This window comes from Molossus molossus, unplaced genomic scaffold (genome assembly GCF_014108415.1).
Source record: "Molossus molossus isolate mMolMol1 unplaced genomic scaffold, mMolMol1.p scaffold_m16_p_4, whole genome shotgun sequence".
In the NCBI taxonomy this organism is placed as follows: domain Eukaryota; kingdom Metazoa; phylum Chordata; class Mammalia; order Chiroptera; family Molossidae; genus Molossus; species Molossus molossus.
The window spans coordinates 71,779,338-71,801,759 of NW_023425377.1; the positions used below are offsets into that span (position 1 = coordinate 71,779,338).

A 22,422-nucleotide genomic window follows, 5' to 3' on the forward strand; every position below is an offset into this window, starting at 1 on the left:
GAAATGCTGAAGGTACTGTTGTTAGAAGACAAAGAAACAGAGAGAGAGACAGAGGAACACAGGCATACAATAAAAAAGGCAACTAATAACTCTCTATCAATAATAACCTTAAATGTAAATGGCTTAAATGCTCCAATAAAAAGACATAGGTAGCTGATTGGATAAGAAAACATGACCCATATATATGCTGTCTACAAGAGACCCACCTCACAACAAAAGACTCACACAGGTTGAAAGCGAAAGGATGGAAAAAATTTTTCCAAGCTAATGGAAATAAAAAAAATAACCTGGGGTAGTAATACTCATGTATGATGAAACAGACTTCAAAATGAATGTCATAACAGGAGAGAAAGAAGGCGACTATCTAATATTAAAAGGATCAATCCAAGAAGAGGATATAATCCTGGTAAACATATACACACCAAATATGGGAGCATCAAAATATATTTAAAAACTTCTGGAGGACTTCAGGGAAGAGATCAATAGCAATATGATTTTGGTGGGTGATTTTAACACCCCACTTACACTACTGGATAGATCTTCCAGACAAAAACTTAACAAGGACATAGAGTCCTTAAATGACAACCAAGATTGGTTGGACTTAAGTGATATTTACAGAAGACTTCACCCCAAAGCTTCAGAATATATATTTTTCTCAAGTCCACACAAGACATTCTCAAAGATAGACTACATGTTAGGACAGAAACTAAGTCTCTATAAATTCAGAAAGATTGAAATCGTATCAAACATCTTCTTGGATCACAATGGTATGAAGCTAGAACTCAACTACACCAAAAACACACAAAAACATTAAAACACTTAGAGGCTAAATAGAATGTTATTAAACAACGAATGGGTTACCAATGAGATCAAGGAAGAAATTAAAAACTTTCTGGAAACCAATGAAAATAAGCACACAACAACACAAAATCTATGGGATACAGTAAAAACAGTCCTGAGAGGGAAGTTTATAGCACTACAGGTCTACTTCAAGAAACAAGAAAAATTCCTAATTGACTCTCTAATCCTAGAACTTAAAAATCTAGAAGGAAAACATAAATAAAAACCCGGAGCAAGTAGAAAGAAAGAAATAGTAAAGGTCAGAGCAGAAATAAATGATTGAGACTAAAAAACCAGTTCAGGACCGAAAAATGGCGGCAGAGTGAACGGAGCTACACAGACCGTCTCCCAGAACCAAACTGGAATTACAACTATAACATAGACAAATCGACGGGAAAAACCAACAGAAAAGCAGCTTGTGAGGACCATACAACGAGGGACACTGACTCCATCCCTGTAGGCTTGCGAAGGCGCGAGATGGGGCTGGGAGCCCACGGTCGGCAGCTCGGCAGCGGCCTTAGCTGGGAGCAGCGCCCTCGGGTCACACTCCCAGGCGGCTCCACAGAGCAGCCGGGACAGAGGCTGAAACAGCCACAGCCACTCACCTTGGGCTCCGGCAGAGGGAGGGCGGACTGGACTGGAACTGTGTCGGGACACTCAGGGTTTGGAGGGCGCTCAGAGCTTTGGCTGAGTGCAGCCACTCAGGACGGTGGCCACATTGCTCCTTCCCAGGGCTCTGAACAGAGGCAGCAGCCCCTCCCTCGGAGATCCAACCCCACCCTGTGGGCCATTGTAGTGTTAACTGAGGCTCACTAACAACCAGCATCTGCCCCACCCTTGAGAAAGCCCCTTGGCTGAGCACCAGAGGGAGTTTTTCAATCAACTGACAACCCAAAACTCATCAACTAACCTAGACTGCTAGCCTCCAGGCAAAAAGCTAGAGGATAACAGTACGTTTCCTGGGCTGGCAACTTTAACCAGGAAAATGAGACTTGACAGTGGTGTTCAACGTGGGTCCTCCCTCGCTCATCTAAACACAGGAAAGGGAGCCACAAACAGCAGAACACCAACACCCACAGGGAGAACTTGACAGGCTCCAAAGCCCACAGTGATAGCCAAAATGGTGAAACACAGAAACAGAAGCCAAATGAAAGAGCAAGACACCTCCACCGAAGATGAGATCAATGTGGAGCAATTAGGCATGTTAACAGAGCTAGAATTCAGAGCCATGATCTTGAGGAAGCTGAACAGCATGTGTAAGGACATAGAGACACTGAAAACAAGCCAATTGGAAATTAAAAACCAACAAGAAGAGATAAAAAATGAGATATCCGAAATGAAAAACATATTGGAAGGTTTAAAAAGCAGAGTAGGGGAAGTTGAGGACCGGATCAGTGAATTAGAAGACAGGGTAGAAAAAATCAACCAATCAGAAAAACAAAAGGAAAAAACTATTAAAAAACAGGAAGACAGCTTAAGAGAACTATGGGACAACTGGAAACGTAATAATATTCGCATCATAGGAGTCCCCGAAGAAGAAGAAAAGGAGCAAGGGATAGAGAATATATCCAAAAAAATAGTGAGAGAAAACTTCCCTAATTTGGTGAAGGAAGAAGGCATTCAAGTTCAAGAAGCACAGAGAGTCCCAAGTAAGAAGAACCCAAACAGGCCCACACCAAGACACGTAGTAATTAAAATGCCACCAATTAAAGACAAAGAGAGAAGCCTAAAAGCAGCAAGAGATAAGCAACAGGTTACCTACAAAGGGAACCCCATAAGGCTCTCAGCTGACTTCTCACAAGAAACACTACAGGCCAGAAGAGAATGGCATGAAGTAATCAAAGTCATGAAAAACAAGAATCTGAATCCAAGACTACTCTACCCAGCAAGGCTATCATTCAAAATAGAAGATCAAATAAAGAGCTTCCCAGACAAAAAAGGCTAAGGGAATACACTAGCACCAAACCAGCACTGCAAGAAATGTTAAAAGGACTGCTGTAATTAGCAGTAGAAATGGGAAGAAAAATAGAACCACACTAAACAAAAATGGCAATAAATAAGTACATATCAATAATCACCTTAAACGTAAATGGATTGAATGCTCCCATAAAGAGACACAGAGTAGCTGATTGGATAAGAAAGCATGACTCATCTATATGTTGTTTACAAGAGACCCACCTCTCAACAAAAGACTCACATAGGTTGAAAGTGAAGGGATGGAAAAAAATTTTCGAAGCAAATGGAAAGCAAAAAAAAGCTGGGGTAGCAATTCTCATATCTGATAAAATAGATTTCAAAATGAAGACCATAACTAGAGACAAAGACGGCCACTACATAATATTGAAAGGATCTATCCAACAGGAAGATATAACCTTGATAAACATATATGCACCCAATATAGGAGCACCAAAATATATTAAAAATTTTCTGGAGGACTTCCAAGGAGAAATCGACAACAACACAATCATAGCAGGGGACTTCAACACCCCGTTGACAGCACTGGATAGATCCTCTAGGCAAGAAATTAGCAAGGAAACAGAGACTCTAAATGAAGCACTAGACCAAATGGATTTAATAGATATCTACAGAGAATTACACCCCAAAACTACAGAATACACATTCTTCTCAAGTGCACATGGGACATTCTCAAAGATAGACCACATGATAGGACACAAACTAAATCTCTATAAGTTCAAGAAGATTGAAATCATATCAAGCATCGTCTCAGATCACAATGGCATGAAACTAGAAATCAATTGCAACAAGAACATGCAAAGACATTTCAACACATGGAGGCTAAATAACATGTTATTAAACAATGAATGGGTCACCGAGGAGATCAAGGAAGAAATTAAAAACTTCCTGGAAACCAATGAAAATGAACACACAACAACACAAAATCTATGGGATGCAGCGAAAGCAGTTCTGAGAGGGAAGTTCATAGCAATACAGGCGTACCTCAAAAAACAAGAAAAAGTTCTAATTGACTGTCCAACCTCACAACTTAAAGAATTAGAAAGCAAACAAAAAGAAAACCCCAGAGCAAGTAGAAGGAAGGAAATAGTAAAGATCAGAGCAGAAATAAATGACATAGAGACCAAAAAAACAATTCAAAGGATCAATGAAACAAAGAGCTGGTTTTTCAAAAAGATAAACAAGATTGATGGACCCTTAGCTAGACTCACCAAGAAAGAAAGAGAGAGAACCCAAATACACAAAATCAGAAATGAAAGAGGAGAAGTAACAACCAACACCACGGAAATACAAAAGATCGTTAACAACTACTATGAACAACTATATGGCAACAAATTCGACAATCTAAGCGAAATGGACACATTTCTAGAAACACACAGTCTCCCAAAACTATTCCCGGAAGAGATAGAAAACTTGAACAGACCAGTAACAACTAAGGAAATTGAAGAGGTAATCAAGACTCTCCCAGCAAACAAAAGCCCAGGCCCAGATGGTTTCATGGGGGAGTTTTACCGAACATTCAAAAAAGAACTAACACCCATTCTCCTCAAACTATTTCAAAAAATTCAAGAAGAAGGAAGACTTCCAAACACGTTCTATGAGGCCAGCATAATTCTAATTCCAAAACCAAAAAAAGACACTACAAAGAAAGAAAACTACAGGTCAATATCCCTGATGAACATAGATGCCAAAATCCTGAACAAAATATTAGTAAATCGGATCCAGAAATACATCAAAAAAAGTATTCACCATGACCAAGTGGGATTCATTCCAGGGATGCAAGGCTGGTATAATATTCGCAAATCAATAAACGTGATACACCACATAAACAAAATGAAGAATAAAAACCACATGATCATATCAATAGATGCTGAAAAAGCATTCGACAAAATCCAGCATCCATTTCTGATAAAAACGCTCAGCAATGTAGGAATAGAGGGATCATATCTCGACATAATAAAGGCCATATATGAAAGACCTACAGCCAACATCATACTCAATGGACAGAAACTAAAAACATTTCCATTAAGAACAGGAACAAGACAGGGATGTCCACTTTCGCCACTCTTATTTAACATTGTACTGGAAGTCTTAGCCACAGCAATCACACATGAAGAAAAAATAAAAGGGATCCAAATTGGAAAGGAGGAAGTTAAACTGTCATTATTTGCAGATGACATGATATTGTACATAGAAAACCCTAAAGACTCCATCAAAAATCTATTAGACTTAATAAATGAATTTGGCAAAGTAGCAGGATACAAAATTAACGTCAAGAAATCGACGGCATTCTTGTACATCAATGATGAACTCACAGAAAGAGAAACTGAAAAAACAATCCCATTTACCATCGCTCCAAAAAAAATTACGATACCTCGGAATAAACTTAACCAAAGAAATAAAGGACCTATTTGCAGAAAACTACAGGTCATTGAAAAGAGAAATAGAAGAAGATATAAAAAAGTGGAAGCACATACCCTGTTCATGGATTGGAAGAATTAACATAATTAAAATGTCCATACTACCCAAAGCAATCTATAGATTCAATGCAATCCCCATCAAAATACCAACGACATATTTCATAGAACTAGAACAAATACTTCAAAAGTTCATATGGAACCAAAAAAGACCTCGAATAGCCACAGCAATCTTGCAAAAGAAGAACAAAGTAGGTGGGATCACAATACCAAATATCAGGTTATACTACAAAGCGACTGTAACCAAAACAGCCTGGTACTGGCACAAGAACAGGCATATAGACCAGTGGAACAGAACTGAAAACCCAGAAATGGACCCAAGGCAATATGCTCAATTAATATTTGACAAAGGTGGCAAGAGCATACAGTGGAGTAAAGACAGCCTCTTTAATAAATGGTGTTGGGAAAACTGGACAACTATATGCAAAAAATGAAACTAGACCATCAACTTACACCATACACAAAAATAAACTCAAAATGGATAAAAGACTTAAATGTGACCCGTGAATCCATAAAAATTCTAGAAGAAAATGTAGGCAACAAAATTTCGGACATCATACGGAGCAGAATTTTCACTGATACATCACCTAAGGCCACAGAAATAAAGGAGAAAATGAACACATGGGACTACATCAAACTCAAAAGCTTCTGCACAGCAAAAGAAACAATCATCAAAATGGAAAGGCAACCCACTGTATGGGAGAACATCATTGCCAATGATGTATCAGATAAGGGGTTAATTTCCAATATATAGAGAGTGCTCATACAACTCCACAAAAGGAAGACAAAGAACCCAAGTAAAAAATGGGCAGAGGAGCTGAATAGACACCTCTCCAAACAGGACATACAAATGGCCAAGAGACATATGAAGAAATGCTCAACATCACTAATCATCAGAGAGATGCAAATTAAAACAACAATGAGGTATCACCTCACACCTGTCAGAATGGCCGCCATCAACAAATCATCAAACAACAAGTGTTGGCGAGGGTGTGGAGAAAAGGGGACTCTAATACACTGCTGGTGGGAATGCAGACTGGTGCAGCCGCTATGGAAAACAATATGGTGCTACCTCAAAAAATTAAAAATTGAACTTCCATTTGACCCAGTGATCCCACTGCTGGGAATATACCCTAAGAAGCCTGAAACACCAATCAGGAAGAATATATGTACCCCCATGTTCATAGCAGCACTATTTACAATAGCTAAGATCTGGAAACAGCTCAAGTGTCCACCAGTAGACGAATGGATCAAAAAGCTGTGGTACATATACACCATGGAGTACTATGCAGCGGTAAGAAAGAAAGATCTCTTATCCTTTGAGACGACATGGAGGGACCTGGAAAGTATTATCCTAAGCGAAAGAAGCCAAGCAGAAAAAGACAAATACCACATGATCTCACTTATATACGGAATATAATGAACATAACAGTCTGAGGAATACAGTAGACCCAGACACATGGAAGTAGGGCACAGACTGACATCCCTCAGAAGAGGGGATGGGGGGTGGGGGGGTGGGAAGAGATTAACCACAGAACTTATATGCATGCATGCATGACCAATGGACATGGACAACTAAGCCGGGGACAGGGTGGAGGGGAGGTGGGGTGGGGGGTGCCAATGGGGTAAAAAGGTAAAATATCTGTAACAAAAAAATAAATAAAAATTCATTAAAAAAAAAAAAACAGTTCAAAGATCAATGAAACAAAAAGTTAATTCTTTGAAAAGATAAACAAGATCAAAGGACCTTTAGCCAGACTAACCAAGGAATAAAAAAACAGGACCCAAATAAACAAAATCAGAAACAAAAGAGGATAAGTAACAACGGACACCCCAGAAATACAAAGGCTCATTGAAACATACTATGAACAATTATATGCCAACAAATTGGACAATCTAGGTGAAATGGACAAACTTCTAAAAACACACAGTCTTCCAAAATTGAACTGGGAAGAGATAGAAAACTTGAACAGACCAATAACAACTAAGGACATTGAAGATGTAATCAAGAAACTCACAGAAAACAAAAGCCCAGGACTGGATGGCTTCATGGGGGTGTTTTACCGAACATTCAAAAAAGATCTATACCCATTCTTCTCAACTATTTCAGAAAATTACAGAAGACAGGAGACTTCCAATCTCATTTTATGAGGCCAGCATGATCCTAATTTGACAAAGGAGGCAAGAGCATACAATGAAGAAAAGATAGTCTTTTCAATTAATGCTGTTGGGAAAATTGGGCAGGTAGATGTAAAAAGAAAAAGAAAAAAACCCCATAGACATAGACAACAACGCTGTGTGTGTGTGTGTGTGGGTGGGGGGGATTGGGAGGAGGCCGTCAATGGGAAAAGGAGAAACATCTGTAACAAAAATGAATTAATTTAAAAAAAAGATAAGATTAACAGAGGGGAAAAAAAGAAAATATAGGTGGCAAATTCTTAGACATCTCACACAGCACAATTTTCACTGATACATCGCTTAGCTCAAGAGAAACAAAGAAAAAAAATAAAGAAATAGGACCACAGGAAATAAAGCTTCTGCAGAGCAGAACAAAGAATAAAATACCACAGAATTTATATGCATGTACACATAACTGATGAACATGGGCAACAAAGCTGGGAACAGGATGGGGGTATGATGGGGAGGAGGATGTCAATGAAGAAAGAAGAAACATCTGTAACTAAAATAAATTAATAAAAAAATAAAAATCACTGATACTCATAATCTATAATCACTTTGAAAAAATAGAATAAAAAGCATAAAAATGGATTCCAAAATGGTGACTGAGTGAATGGAAGCTACACAGACCTTCTCCCAGGACCAAACTGGAAATACAACTCAAATAAAGACAAATCATAAACACACACACAAAACCAACAGAACAGCAGCTGGAGAGAACCACATGACCAGGGACATTGAATTGAGCCTGGTAGGCCTGTGGAGGTGCAAGAGGGGTCTGAAAACCCACGGATAGCAGTGGTCTTAGCTGTGAGCAGTGCCCTCGAGTTTAAAATACCAAGCTGGCTCCACAGTGCAGAGGATCAGGACAGAGCACTAAATTAGCTATAGCCACTCACCTTGGGCTCCAGAAGAGAGAGGGTAGACTGGAATAAAACAGTGTGGAAACACTCCAGATTTGGAAGGTGCTCAGAGTTTTTACTGAGTTGTGGCCACACAGGATGGTGGCCTTGTTGCTCCTTCCTGGAGCTATGGGGAGAAGCAGCAGCCCCTCCCTTGCAGATTCAACTCCATACAGCTGGGCCAAAGAAATGCAAATTTAGGCTCAATAACAATCAGCATCTGTCCCACCCTCAGAAAATCCTCTTACACTGAACACCTGAGGGAGTTTTTTATTCAACTGAGAACCGAAGGCTCTTCAACTAACTGAGAATAATAGCTTGCAGGTAAAAATCTAGATGATAACTGAAACTTTCTTGGGCGTGCAAATCTACCCAGGAAAGTAAGACTTGACAGTGGTGTTTAATGTGGGTCCACCCACGCTCATACAAACTCAGTAGAAAGAGCCACCAACACCCACAGGGAAAATTTGGCAGGCTCCAAAACCCACTGAGATAGCCAAAATGGTGAAACAAAAAAATCAATTCCCAAATGGAAGAAAAAGAGATCTTTACCAAAGATGAGATAAATGAAATGCAGTTAAGCAAGTTATCAGAGGTAGAGTTCAGAGCCATGAGTTTGAGGAAGCTCAACAGCATGAGTAAGGACATCAACACCATGAGTAAAGATATGAAAACATTGAAAATGAACCAAGTGAAAATGAAAAACCACCAAGAAGAAATGAAGAAAGACATAGCAGAAATAAAGAACACATTGAAAGGACTAAAGCAGAGTAGAGAAAGCTGAGGACCAGATTAGTAATTTAAAAGACAGGGTAAAAAAATCAAAATCAACCAATCAGAAAACAGAAAGGAGAAAACAATTAAAAAACATTAAGGCAGCTTAAGAAAACTGTGGAACAACTGGAAATGTAATCATATTCGCAATATGAAAGTCCCCAAAGAATAAAATTGGCAAGAGTTAGAGACTGTATTTGAAGAAATGGTGACAGAAAACTTCCATAATTTGGTGAAAGAAGAAAACATTCAAGTTCGAGAAGCACAGAGAGCCCCAAGTAAGAAGAATCCAAACAGGCCCATACCAAGACACATAGTAATTAAAATGCCAAAAATAAAAGACAGAGAGAATCCTAAAGGCAGCAAGAGAAAAGCAACAGGTTACCTACAAAGAACTCCCATAAGGCTCTCAGCTGACTTCTCAATAGAAACATTAAAGGCCAGAAGGGAATGGCATGAAGTAATCAGTTCATGAAAAACAAGGATCTGAATCTAAGACTACTGTATCCAGCAAGGCTATCATTCAAAATAGAAGGTCAAATGAAAAGCTTCCAGACAAAAGAAGGCAAAGGGAATATATTAGCACCAAAACAGCACTGCAAGAAATGTTCAAAGGACTGCTGTAATTAGAAGAAGAAATAGAAAGAAAAATATAACCACATTAAACAAAAAAAGCAGCAAATAAGTACATGTCAATGATCACCTTAAACGTAAATGAATTCAACACTCCAATAAAAAGACATAAAGTAGATGATTGGATGAGAAAGTATGCCTCAATGAAGACTATAATGAGAGACAAAGAAAGCCACTACATAATATGGAAAGCATCTATCCAACAGAAAGATATAACTTTGGTAAACATATATGCACCTAATATAGGAGTACCAAAATACATTAAAAGTTGTCTGGAGGACTTCAAAGGAGCAATCAACAGCAATACAATCATAGCAGGAGACTTCAACACTCCGCTGACATACCAGATAGATCCTCTAGACAAAACATTAACGAGAAAATACACTCTAAATAAAGCACTAGACCAAAGGTATTTAATAGATATCTACAAAGAATTACACCCCAAAACTGCAGAACTCACATTCTTTTCAAGTGCACATGGGACATTCTCAAAGATACACCACAAGTATGGCACACACTAAGTCTCTACAAGTTCAAGAATATTGAAATCACACAAAACAACTTCTCAGATCACAATGGCATGCAACTAGAAATCAATTGCAACAAGAACATGAAAAGACATTTGAAAACGTGAAGGCTAAATAGCATGGTATTGAACAATGAACGGGATACCATGCAGATCAAGAAAGAAATTAAAAACTTCCTGGAGCCCTAGCCAGTTTGGCTCAGTGGTTAGAGCGTCAGCCTGCGGTCCACAGAGACCCGGGTTCGGTTCCTGCTAAGGGCATGTACCTTGGCTGCAGTTTGTCCCTGGCCCTGGTTGGTTCGTGTGGGTGGCGGCCACTCGATGTGTCCCTTTCACGTCGATGTTTCTCTCTCTTCCTCTCTCTCCTTCCCGCTCTATCAAAAAAAGATGTCCTCGGGTGAGGATAAAAAAAAAAAATTGAAAAACTTCCTGGAAACCAATGAAAATGAACACACAACAACACAAAACCTATGGGATGCACAGAAAGCAGTTCTGAGAGGGAAGTTCATAGACTACAGGCCTACTTCAAGAAACAAGAATAATTTATAATAGACTATCTAACTTTACAACTTATAGAATGAGAAAGCAAACAAAAAGAAAACAGCAGAGCAAGTAGAAGGAAGGAAATATTAAAGATCTAAGCAGAAATAAATGACATGGAGACCATAAAACACTTCAAAGGATCAAGAAAACAAAGAGGTAGTTCTTTGAAAAGATGAAAAAGGCTGATGGACCATTAGCTAGACTCACCACGAAACAAAGAGAGAGAACTCAAATACACAAAATCAGAAATGAAAGAGGAGAAATAATAACTGACACCACAGAAGTACAAAGAATTGTGAACTAATATTATAAACAATTATACAGCAAAAAATTCGATAATCTAAGTGAAATGAACAAATTCATAGAAATACATAGTCTCCAAAAACTGAACCAGGAAGAGATAGAAAACTTGAACAGAGCAATAACAACAAAAGAAATCGAAGATGCAATCAAGTCTCTTCCAGCAAACAAAAGCCCAGGTCCAGATGGCTTCACGGAGTTGTTTTACCAAACATTCAAAGAATAAATAATACCCATTCTCCTCAAACTAGTTCAAAAAATTCAAGAAGAAGGAAGACTTCCAAACTCATTTTATGAGGCCAGCATAATTCTAATTCCAAAACCAGAAAAAGACACTACAAAGAAAGAAAACTACAGGCCAATATTCCTGATGAACATAGATGCCAAAATCCTGAAAAAAATAACAGAAAATCAAATCCAGCAATACATAAAAAAAAAAAATCATTCACCATGACCAAGTGGGATTTATCCCAGGGATGCAAGCCTGGTGCAATATTCACAAATCAGTAAATGTGATACACCACATAAACAAAATAAAAGACAAAAATCATACGATCATATCAATAGATGCTGTAAAAGCATTCTACAAAACCCAACACCCATTTCTGATAAAAACGCTCAGCAATGTGGAAATAGAGGGCTCATATCTTGACATAATAAAGGCCATATATAAAAGACCTATAGCCAACACCATACTCAATTAGCAAAAATTAAAAGCATTTCCCTTAAGAACAGGAACAAGACAAGGATGCCTACTTTCGCCACTCTTATTTAACATAGTACTGGAAGTCTTAACAACAGCAATAATACATAAAGAAAAAATAAAAAGGACCCAAATTGGAAAGAAGGAAGTGAAACTGTCATTATTCACAGTTGACATCTTATACATAGAAAACCACAATGAATCCATCAAAAATCTACTAGACTTAATATATGAATTTGGCAAAGTAGCAGGATATAAAAATAGCGTCAAGAAATTGACGGCATTCTTATACAACAATGGTGAACTCACAGAAAGAGAAACTAAAAAAAAAAAAAAAAAAATTTCCCATTTACCATCACAGCAAAAAATAATTAAGATACCTAGGAATTAACTTAACCAAAGAAGAAAAGGACCTATTTGCAGAAAACTACAGGTACTGAAAAAAAAAAAAAATAGAGGAAGATATAAAAAAGTGGAAGCACATACCTTGTTAATGGATTGGAAGAATTAACATCATTAAAATGTCCATACTACCCAAAGCAATTTAAGGATTCAGTGCAATCCCCATCAAAATACCAATGACATAATTCACAGAACTAGAACGAATACTTCAAAAGTTCACATGGTATCAAAAAAGACCCCGAGGGACTAGAAAAATGGTGGTAAAATGAATGGAAGCTACACAGACCATCTCCCAGGACCAAACTGCAATTACGGTGAAAATAAAGACAAATCATCAGGAAAAGAAAACCAAAAAAGGAGCTTGGAGGACCACATAACCAGGGACACTGACTCAATCCTGGTAGGCTTGCGGAGACACGAGAGGGGGCTGGGAGCCCACGGCTGGAAGCGATGGCCTTGGCTAGGAGTGGCAGCCTTGGCTGGGAGTGGCAGCTTTAGCTGAGAGTGGCGCCCTCTGGTTAAACTCCCAAGCAGCTCCACAGCTCAGAGCCAGGACAGAGGCTAAAATAGCAGCAGCCACTTACCTTGGGCTCTGGGAGAGGAAGGACAGACTGGACTGGAACTGTGTGGGTACACTTGGGATTTGGAGGGCACTCAGAGCTTTTGCTGAGTTGCAGCCACATAGGACTGTGGTTATCTTACTCCTTCCGAGGGCCGTGGGGAGAGAGCGTGGCCCCTCCCTCTAAGATTCAACCCCACCCAGTGGCCATTGAAATGCTAATTGAGGCCAATTAACAACCAGCATCTGCCCCACCTTCCAGAAATCCTCTTTCACTGAGGACCCGAGGGAGTTTTTCATTCCACTGAGAAGCCAAGGTTTATCAGGTAATTCAACTGATAGCCTCCAGGCAAAAAGCTAGAAAATAACTGTACCATTTCCTGGGCTATCAAATCTAATCAGGAATGACTTGACAGTGGTGTTTAACATGGGTCCTCCTTGACTCATCCAAACCCAGGAGAGGGAGCCACAAACAGCAGAACACCAACACCCACAGGGAAAATTGGGCAGGCTCCAAAGCCCACTGTGATAGCCCAAATGGTGAAACACAGAAACAAAAGTTAAATAAAAAAAACAAGAGACTTATATGGAAGATGAGATAAATGAGGTGCAGTTAAGCAAGTTAACAGAACTAGAATTCAGAGCCATGATCTTGAGGAAGCTCAACAGCATGTGTAAGGACATGAGCACAATGAGTAAAGACATAGAAATGTTAAAAATCAACCAGTTGGAAATTAAAAACCACTAAGAAGAAATGAAGAATGACATATCAGAAATAAAGAACACATTGGAAGGTCTAAATAGCAGAGTAGAGGAAGCTGAGGACTGGATCAGTGAATTAGAAGATAGGGTAGAAAAAATCAACTGATCAGAAAACCAAAAGGAAAACACAATAAAAAAACAGAAAGACAGCTTAAGACAACTGTGGGACAACTGGAATGTAATAACATTAGCATCATAGGAGTCCCCCAAAAAGAAGAAAATGAGCAAGGGTTAAATAATATATTTGAAGAAATAGTGACAGAAAACTTCCCTAATTTGGTGAAGAAAGAAGGCATTCAAGTTCAAGAAGCACAGAGAGCCCCAAGTAAGAAGAACCACACCAAGACACATAGTAATCAAAATGCCAAAAATAAAAGACAAAGAGAGAATCCTTAAAGCAGCAAGAGATAAGCAACAGGTACCTATAAAGGAACCCCCATTAGGCTCTCAGCTGACTTCTCACAAGAAACACTATAGGCCAGAAGGGAATGGCATGAGGTAATCAAGGTCATGAAAAACAAGGATCTGAATCCAAGACTACTCTACCCAGCAAGACTATCACTCAAAATAGAAGGTCAAATGAGGAGCTTCCCAGACAAAAAAAAGGCTAAGGGAATACATTAGCATCAAACCAGCACTGCAAGAAATGTTAAACGGACTGCTGTAATTACTAGAAGAAATAGGAAGAAACATATAACCACACTAGACAAAAATGGCAATAAATAAATACATATCAATAATCACCTTAAATGTAAATGAATTGAATGCTCCAATAAAAAGACACAGAGTAGCTGATTGGATAAGAAAGCATGACTCATCAATATATTGTTTACAAGAGAGCCACCTCAAAACAAAAGACTCACATAGTTTGAATTGAAGGAATGAAAAAAAAAAAAATCTTCCAAGCAAATGGAATGGAAAAAAAGCTTGGGTAGCAATACTCATATTTGATAATATAGATTTCAAAATGATGACCATAACTGGAGACAAAGAAGGCCAGTACATAATATTGAAAGGATCTATCCAACAGGAAGATATAACTTTGATAAACATATATGCACCCAATATTGGAGCACCAAAATATTTTTAAAATATTTTGGAGGACTTCAAAGAAGAAATCAACAGCAATACAATCATAGCAGGGGACTTCAACACAGCACTGACATCAATGGATAGATCCTCTAGACAAATAATTAGGAAGAAAACAAAGTCTCTAAATGAAACACAAGACCAAATGGATTTACAAATATCTTCAGAGAATTACACCCCAAAACTACAGAATTCACATTCTTCTCAAGTGCGCATGGGGCATTCTCAAAGATAGACTACATGTTAGGACACAAACTAAGTCTCTACAAGTTCAAGAAGATTGATACCATATCAAGCATCTTCTCAGATCACAATGGCATAAAACTTGAAATCAAATGCAAAAAAAAAAAGAAAATGCAAAAACATTTGAACACATGGAAGCTAAATAGCATGTTATTAAATAATAAATGGGTCAATGAGGAGATCAAGGAAGTAAACAAAAACTTCCTGGAATACAATAAAATGAACACACAACAACACAAAACCTATGGGATACAGCAAAAGCAACTCTGAGAGGAAAGTTCATAGCACTACAGGCCTACCTCAAGAAGCAAGAAAAATCTCTAATAGACTCCCTAACCTCACAACTTAAAGAACTAGAAAGCAAACAAAAAGACAACCCTAGATCAAGTAGAAGAAAGGAAATGATAAAAATCAGAGCAGAAAAAAATGATATAGAGTCCAAAAAATAAAAGCACTTCAAAGGATCAATGAAACAAAGAGCTGGTTTTTCGAAAAGATAAATAAGATTCATGGACCCTTAGCTAGACTCACCAATAAACAGAGAGAGAGAACCCAAATACACAAAATCAGAAAGGAAAGAGAAGAAATAACAACTGACACCACAGAAATACAAAAGATCGCTGACAACTGGTATAAACAACTGTATGGCAACAAATTTGACAATCTAAGCGAAATGATCAAATTTCTAGAAACACATACTCTTCCAAAACTGAACCAGGAAGAGATAGAAAACTTGAACAGACTAATAATAATAGAAGAAATTGAAGATGTAATCAAGACTCTCCCATCAAACAAAAGCCAAGGCCAGAGTGTTGGCAAGGGTGTGGAGAAAAGCGGACTCTGGTACACTGCTGGTGGGAATGCAGACTGGTGCAGCCACTATGGAAAACAATATGGTGTTACCTCAAAAAATTAAAAATTGAACTGCCACTTGACCCAGTGATCCCACTTCTAGTAACATACCCTAACAAGCCTGAATCACCAATCAGAAAGAATATATGTAACCCTATGTTCATAGCAGCCCTATTTACAATAGCTAAATTCTGGAAACAGCCGAAATGCCCATCAGAAGAGGAATGGATAAAAAGCTGTGGTACATATACACAATGCAGTACTATGCAGCTGTAAGAAAGATCTCTTATCCTTTGAGATAACATGAAGGGACACAAACTAAGTCTCTACAAGTTCAAGAAGATTGATACCATATCAAGCATCTTCTCAGATCACAATGGCATGAAACTTGAAATCAATTGCAACAAAACATGCAAAGTCATTTCAACACATGGACACTAAATAGCATGTTATTAAAACTTCCTGGAAACCAATGGAAATGAACACACAACACAATATCCATGGGATGCAGTCAAAGCAGTTCTGAGAGCGAAGTTTATAGCACCACAGACCTACCTCAAAAAAAAAGAAGAATTTCTAATTTACTTTCTAACCCTACAACTTAAAAAAGTAGAAAGTAAACAAAGAGAAAACCCCAGAGGAAGTAGAAGAAAGAATATAGTAAAGATCAGAGCAGAAATAAATGACATAGAGACCAAAAAACAATTGAAAAGTTAAATGGAACAAAGAGCTTTTCTTTAAATTTTTTTATTTTTAAAGATAAACAAGATTAATGGACCCTTAGCTAGAATCACCAAGAAACAAAGAGAAATACCCAAATACACAAAATCAGAAATGAAAGAGAAGTAACAAATGACACCACAGAAATACAAAAGATCTTTAATAAATACTATCAACAATTATATGGCAACAAATTCAACAATCTAAGCAAAATGGACAAATTTCTATAAACACATAGTCTCCCAAAAGTGGACCAAGAAGAGATGGAAAACTTAAATAGATAAATAACAATGAAGAAAATCAAGACTCTCCTAGCAAACCAAAGCCCAGGTTCCAACAGCTTCAAGGGGGACTTTTACAGAACATTCAAAGAAAAACTAACATTAATTGTACACAAACTATTTTTAAAAATTCAAGAAGTCTTTTATCCATTTTGAGTTTATTCTCATGTATGGTGTAAGTTGGTATTCTAGCTTTATCTCTCCCCCCAGCCCCCACTTCTAAGGATTGTCAGTGTGTATCCCACTTTCACATCTCCGGACTACCCCATTCTTCAGACTGTTATGTTCATTATAACCCAAAACAAGTGAAATCATGTGATATTTGTCTTTCTCTGCTTGACTTGTTTCACTTAGGATAATACTTCATGTTATCTCAAAGGATAAGAGATCTTTCTTACAGCTGCATAGTACTGCATTGTGTATATGTACCACAGCTTTTTATCCATTGAGCTATCTGCCTGTTCTTGTGCTGGTACCAGGCTGTTTTGATTACAGTGGCTTTGTTGTATAACTTGAAATTTGGTAATGTGATCTTTTCTACTTTGTTTTTCTTTTCCAAGATTGTTGTGGCTATTTGGGGACTTTGTTGGTTTCATATCAACTTTTGGAGTGTTTGTTCTAGTTCCATGAAGTATGTCGTAGGTATTTTGATGGGGCTTGCATTGAATCTATAGATTGCTTTGGGTAGTATCGATAGTTGAATGATGGTAATTCTTCCAATCCATGAACAAGGTGTGTGCTTCCACTTTTTTATATTTTCCTCTATTTTTTTTCAAAGACCTATAGTTTTCTGTGAAGAGGTCCTATACTACTTTTGTTAAGTTTATTCCTAGGTATCTTTTTTTTTTTTATCCTCACCTGAGGATATTTTTCCATTTTTTGTACAGATAGAGTGGGAGGGAGAGAGGGGAAGGGAGAGAGAGAGAGAAACATCGATGTGAAGGGACACATCGAGTGGCTGCCACCCGCACGACCAACCAGGGCCGGGGACAAACTGCAACCGAAGTACGTGCCCTTAGCGGGAACCAAACCCAGGTCTCTCTGGACCGCAGGCCGACGCTCTAGCTACTGAGCCAAACTGGCCAGGGCTATTCCTAGGTATCTTAAATGTAACCCATGAATCCATAAAAATTCTAGAAGAAAATGTAGGCCACAAAATCTCAGACATCATATGCAGCAGAATTTTCACTGATATAACACCTAAGGCAACAGACACAAAGGAAAATATGAACACGTGGGACTACATCAAACTAAAATTCTTCTGCACAGCAAAAGAAACAACCATCCAAACAAAAAGGGATCCCACAATATGGAAGACCATAATTGCCAATGATGCATCAGATAAGGGATTAATTTCCAAAATATATAGGGTGCTCATACAACTCAAAAAAAAGGAAGACAAGAACCCAATTAAAAAATGGGCAGAGGAACTAAATAGACACCTCTCCAAACAGGACATACAAATGGCCAAGAAACATATGAATAAATGCTCAACTTCACTAATCATCAGAGAGATACAAATTTAAAAAACTGAGGTACCACCTTACACCTGTCAGAAGGGCTGCCATCAACAAATAATCAAACAAGTGTTGGTGAGGATGTGGATAAAATGGGACACTAGTACACTGCTGATGGGAAAGCAGACAGAAAAACACTATGGTGTTACCTCAAGAAGTTAGAAATTGAACTGCCATTTGACCCCATGATCTCACTTCTAGGAATATACCTTAAGAAACCTGAAACACCAATCTGAAAGAATATATGTAAACATATGTTCATAGCAGCACTATTTACAATAGCTAAGATCTGGAAATAACCCAAGTGTCCATCAGTAGATGAGTGAATAAAAAAGCTGCAGTACATGTACATAATGGAATACTATGCAGCTGTAAGAAAGAAAGATCTCTTATTCTTTGAGATGGCATGGAATGACGTGGATAGTATTATGTTAAGCAAAACAAGCCAAGCAGAGAAAGACAACTATCACATGATCTCACTTATTTGTGGAATATAATAAACTAAAGAAACTGCTGAACAAAATTAACCCAGAGACATAGAGGTTGGGTACAGACTGACAAGCCTCTGAAAAATGGGGTTTGTGGGGGAAGAGATAAACCACAGAACTTACATGCATGTATGTATGACCAAAGAATGTAGACAATAAAGCTGGGGATGGGGCGGAGGAAAGGGAGAAGGATGTCAATGGGGGAAAAGTGAGAAACATCTATAACAAAATCAAATTGATAAATAAAAAATTTAAAAAAATAACTAGAAGAAAGACTTCCAAACTTGTTTAATGAAGCCAGCATAATTCTAATTCCAAAATGAGAAAAAGACACTACAAATCAAGAAAAGTATAGGCCAATATCCCGGCTGAACATAGATGCCAAAATTCTTAACAAAATACTAGCAAATGGAATTTAGCAATACATTAAATGAAAGTATTCACCATTACTAAGTGGGATTCATCCCAGGGATGCAAGGCAGGTACAATATTCACAAATCAATAAATGTGATACTCCACATAAACAAAATTAATGATAAAAACCACATGATCATATCAATAAATGCCGAAAAAGGATTTGACAAAATCCAGAATCCATTTCTCATAAAAGTGCTCAGCAATGTGGGAATAGAGGGATAATATCTCAACATAATAAAGGCCATATATAAAAGACCTACAGATAACATCATACTCAATGGTCAAAAACTAAAAGCATTTTCCTTAAAAACAGGAACAAGAGAAGGATGCCCACTTTCGCCACTCTTATTTAACATAGTACTGGAAATCTTAGCCATAGCAATCAGACATGAAGAAAAATGAAAAGGGATCCAAATTGGAAAGGAGGAAGTGAAACTGTCATTATTTGCAGATAGCATGATATTATATATTAAAAACCCTATAGACTCCATTAAAAAGATACTAGACTTAATAAATGAATTTGGCAAAGTAGCAGGATACAAAATTAACGTCAAGAAATCAATGGTATTCTTATACACCAATGAAGAAATCACAAAATGAGAAACTAAAAAAAACAATCCCATTTACCATTGCAGCAAAAAAATTAAGATACCTAGGAATAAACTTAACCTAAGAAGTTAAGCACCTATTTACAGAAAACTACAGGACATTGAAAAAAGAAATAGAGTAAGATATAAAAAAAGTGGAAGCACATACCTTGTTCATAAATTGGAAAAATTAACATCTTTAAAATGTCCATATTACCCAAAGCAATCTATAGATTCAATGCAATTCCCATCAAAGTACCAACAACATATTTAACAGAACTAGAACAAAAATTTTAAAAGTTTATATGGAACCAAAAAAGACCCCAAGTAGCCACAACAATCTTGAAAAAGAAGGACAAAGTAAGTGGGATCACAATTCTAGATATCAGGTTATACTGCAAAGCTACTATAATCAAAACAACCTGGTACTGGCACAAGAACAGGCATATAGACCAGTGGAACAGAACAGAGAACCCAGAAATGGACCTAAGACAATATGCTCAATTAATATTTGACAAAGTGGGCATGAGCATACAATGGAGTAAATACAGCCTCTTTAATAAATGGTGTTGGAAAAATTGGACAGCTACATGCAAAAAAATAAAACTAGACCATCAACTTACATCACACACAAGAATAAACTCAAAATTGATGAAAGACTTAAATGTGATTTGTGAATCCATAAAAATTTTAAAATAAAATGTAGGCAACAAAATTTCAGACATAATATGCAGCGGAATTTTCACTGATACCTCACCTAAGGCAACAGAAACTAAGGAGAAAATGAACGCATGTGACTACATCAAACTAAAAGGCCTCTGCACAGCAAAAGGAACAACCAATCAAAATGGAAAGGGAATCCACTGTATTGGAGATCATTATTGCCAATGATACATCAGATAAGGGGTTAATTTTCAAAATTAACTCATACAACTCAACAAAAGGAAGCCAAAAAACCCAGTTAAAAAAATGGGCAGAGATGCTAAATATACTCCTCCCCAAAACAAGACATACAGATGGCCAAGAGACATATGAAGAAATGCTCAACATCACTAATCATCAGAGATGCAAATTAAAACAACCATGAGGTATCCCCTTACACCTGTCAGAATGGCTGCCATCAGCAAATCATGAAACAACAAGTGTTGGCGAGAGTGTAGAGGAAAGGGGACTCTAGTTCACTGCTGGTCGGAATGCAGACTTGTGAAGCCACTGTGGAAAACACTATGGTGTTACCTGAAAAATTTAAAAACTGAAGTGCCATTTGACCCAGTGATCCCACTTATAGGAATATACCCTAAGAACCCTGAAATTCTAATCAGAAAAATATACATACCCCCATGTTCATAGCAGCACTATTTATAATAGCTAAGATGTGGAAAAAGCCCAACAGTCCATCAGTAGACAAATGAATAAAAAAGGTGTGGTATATATACACAGTGGAGTGCTATGCAGCTGTAAAAAAAGAAAAGATCTCTTATCCTTTTAGATGACATGGAGGGACTGGGAGGGTATTATCTTAAGCAAAACAAGCCAAGCATAGAAGGACAAATATCACATGAGCTCACTTATTTGTGAAATATAAGAAACATATCAGTCTGAGGAACAGGGTAGACCCAGAGACATGGAAGTAGGGTACAGACTGACAACCCTCAGAAGAGCGGGTGGGGGGAAAAGGGAGAGATAAACCAAATAACTTATATGCATGTATGCATAACTGATGGACTTGTACAACAAACCTTGGGACCTGGTGGGGGCGATGGGGAGGAGGGTGTCAATGGGGAAAATAGGAGGAACATCTGTAACAAAAATAAATTAATAGCAATAAAAAAAATAAAAAATGGGCAGAGAACCTGAATAAATAATTCTCCAAACATCACATACAAATAGTCAAGAGACATGACAAGAAATGCTCAATGCCACTATCATAACAGATGCAAATTAAAACCAGAATGAGGTACCACTTCATACCTGCCAGAATGGATACCATTATCAAATAAAAATAGGACAATGCTGGCCAGGATGTGGAGAAAAGGGAACACTAGTATACTGCTGGTTGGAATACAGAACTGGTGCATAGAAAACAACGTGGAGTTTTAACAAAAAATTAAACATGGAACTGGAACTTGACCCAGTGATTCCACTTCTAGGAATATACCCTAAGAATCCTGAAACACCGATCAGAAGGAATATGTGCACCCCTATATTCATAGCAGCCCTATTTACAATAGCTAATATCTGGAAACAGTCAAAAGGCCCATCAATAGATAAGTGGATAAAAGGAGCTGTGGTACATTTATACAATGGAACACTGTGCAGCTAGAAAAAGAAGGCTCTCTTCCTTTTTGAAGCAGCAGGGAGGGGCCTGGAGATTACTAAGCTAAGTGAAACAAGCCAGTCAGAGAAAGACAAGTATCACATGATCTCACTTGTGTGTGGATCTGTTTAACAAAATAAAATGACAAACAAAAGATCCAGAGACATGGAAGAAGGGAATAAACTGACACATCTTAGAGGGAAGAAAGGGGAGAAATTAATTAAAGAACTTATATGCATGTATGCATAACCTATGGATACAGGAGTGGAGAATGTCAATGGGGGAAAAAGAGGGGCATCTGTAACACAACAATAAAAGTAAATTTTTAAAAATGGGCA

The 22,422-nt window shown here is 37.8% G+C and overlaps 1 pseudogene; it reads right to left on the reverse strand.

Annotated features, from left to right (window-relative positions):
* Window positions 1-759: 759 nt before the first annotated feature.
* LOC118643846 overlaps window positions 760-22,422 on the reverse strand; it is a 33,785-nt pseudogene continuing 12,122 nt past the window's right edge.